This window comes from Rhagoletis pomonella, unplaced genomic scaffold (genome assembly GCF_013731165.1).
Source record: "Rhagoletis pomonella isolate Grant_MI unplaced genomic scaffold, Rhpom_1.0 Rhpom_scaffold_00500, whole genome shotgun sequence".
NCBI classification, from domain to species: domain Eukaryota; kingdom Metazoa; phylum Arthropoda; class Insecta; order Diptera; family Tephritidae; genus Rhagoletis; species Rhagoletis pomonella.
In genome coordinates, this window is record NW_023459054.1 from 13,593 (window position 1) to 16,325 (window position 2,733).

Below are 2,733 nucleotides of genomic sequence, written 5' to 3' on the forward strand. Positions count from 1 at the left end.
CCCCCCACTACCCATCCCTAGTGGAGCCCAATTTAAATATGGAACGTACGAAACGTTCATATTCATGGCTATTACGATATCCGACGGATGCCATCAGCACGGATCTAATCTGATTCTCACTGTCATAACAAGCGGGAGTGAAGTATTAGATTCGTGCGAATGGCATCCGTCGGATACCGTAGTAGGCATGATTATCAGGAATAAGGGCGTTTTCCTCGCCCTTTACAATTTTATCCACACCCCTTAAGGCGCTGGCCCAATGCAGGCTTGCTTTGCTTGCTTCGCTTTGAGAACTGTCAAAAGTTATTTGGAATATACTAAAACGTATGAAGGGTGGCCAAATGGCAGCTTTGCTTCACTTTCTTTAAGCGCCTCAAAGTTTCAAATAGGCAATTGTTTTATTTGAAAGCGTTTCGTAGGCATCTTCCCGTTCTAAATCAATTCAAGCAATCTGCTACACACTTATGTACAAAAATTTTCATACGTAATTTAAGAAAAATATATGTATAATATTAGTAATTCAAAGTTTAATAAAAAGTAATCTATGTTTCCGTAATTATATTTAACATGTCGCTGGCTTAAAGTGGAAAGTTGCTAAGTCCATTTTTATAAATTTTACAGGAACTTTGAATACAACATTTTTCCGGTTTAAAGCCAAGCAAAACTCCATACAAATCAGAAGAAATCGATCTCTGTTAAAAAATTTCGTACTATTTTGGCCTTATCGCATATTCGGGGCCTCTTTTGGACTCATAAAATTTATCTTTCATTGAATATAAACGAGAAAAAATAAAACAAGTACCTTAATCCTTAATTTTTCTTACTTTATATATCAAAATTTGAGGCTTCATAAAATGTAGACTTATCAACTTTTCACACAAAGCTAGCGATATTTATGATGTCAAACTACTGGTAAGTCGTCTCTTGAAAAATCGATTTTTTTTTTGAGTTTGTTGTTTTTAATAAATGTACATACAGTTATGTGTGTATGTATAATTATTATCATTCCATTGAAATGCAAAAATAGATCTGAAAAGATTGTTTTGTATTTTTTTTTTTAATTTTCTGGAATTTTATGGCAAAATTATTCTTAGTGTAAGGAAACAAACCTTGACTTTTTAACTACACAGCTGTTTGCTTTGACAGCGTTCCAAGCCGCCATTTGGCCAAACGAGCTTTTAAAGTAAATCAAAGCAAGTTAAAGTAAGCAAGGCGTGCAAAGCAAGCCTGCATTGGGCCAGCGCCTTTATTGTCTCCAAGCCTACGTTAGCTGAGAAAACGGCTTTGAATTTTTCCAACACCAATTTGGCAAGAGGTCCCTGCGCTTCTATAAGCCGCATGGGCATGTGTATATTTTTTAATCTTTAAAAAAATATTGTAAATGCTATAATCACTTTTTTAAAGGTAGAAAAGGCAAATATCTTAAAAAAGGCAACATCAAATGTGTATATATGGAATCAGGGAAAGCTAAATCGTGGACATTCTTAATCGAATATACTCTATCTCTTTAGCAGAAAAAAAGGCAATTTCCATAAAATCCGTTCCGTGGTTATGAATAACACCGGCCAACAAAATTGCACATTTGGACTGATGAATGACTTACGACAGATGATATTTACTAATTTGACTTCGCTGATTATAAATATACCCTCAATTGTCTTTTTTTAGCATTTATTTTTTTTTTTTCTTAAAATTTCAGACCTTTTACTCGATTTATTCAAACAAAATTAAAGTAAAAGTATGAAAAAGCAGTTGTTTAGTTTTTATTCATACAACCCATTATCAGGAATAAGGGCTTTTTTTTGGCCTGTACAATTAAAGGTAGAAAAGGCAAAAAAGCAACAACAAATGTATAAGTATATATGGAATCGGGGAAAGCTAAATCGTGTACGTACCTTGGTGATAACGAAAGTGCCGAGTGGGCCAGAGTGCAAGGATACTCTTACTAAATTAATAAAGTATGCACTGAAAAATCGGGACTTAATCGGTACAAATATGAAAAATCGGGACACTTATACACTCAGAAAAAGGTTTAGTTATAATTACCAAGATTTGGTTATAGTGACCAAGTGGCATAGTTGGATATGGCGAAATAAATATCTAGTTCACGAAAGTCTGCAATTTACTTGAGACTTCTAGTTGGGACAAATGTATATTTGTTAATAATTAAAAAACGACTACCTTGAGTAGTCTTAGTATTATTATTAGTATTGTTAGTTGAATAAAGTCATTGTTGAGCAAATATAAACAATGCTTTGGTTGATACAAATTTTCAATTAATTTTGTGAACTTGCTGTAGACGTGAATCAGCTAACCGTTTATTATTGGGAAAAAAGTTTCAGTTTGACACAAATAAAAATTTACTCTATGGTAGTTGTGTTTACTTTCTTCTTTTATTTGCATATACAGTATATTTTGCTTAGCTGCACATCCTTCTTTGCACGAAAAAATTGTGAACGTAACCGAAAAAGGCACTTAAGCGAATTTTCTTTACTACTTCAATGAGGAAGGTATCCGAATCCCTATGAAACCAAATATTGGCGGAGCACTTACCATGTAGAAATTATTGCAAGCCAAATTTTTACCGAATGTTATCTAATTATCTATATAACTACATAAGTTGATAGCCATTTTTGTTGTTCTGCGATATGAGCAAAATAAATAAAAGGTTGTAAAATTAGGTAATTGTAGGGCCAGTGCAGGTAAACGTAATACTTTCATTGATAATTGATA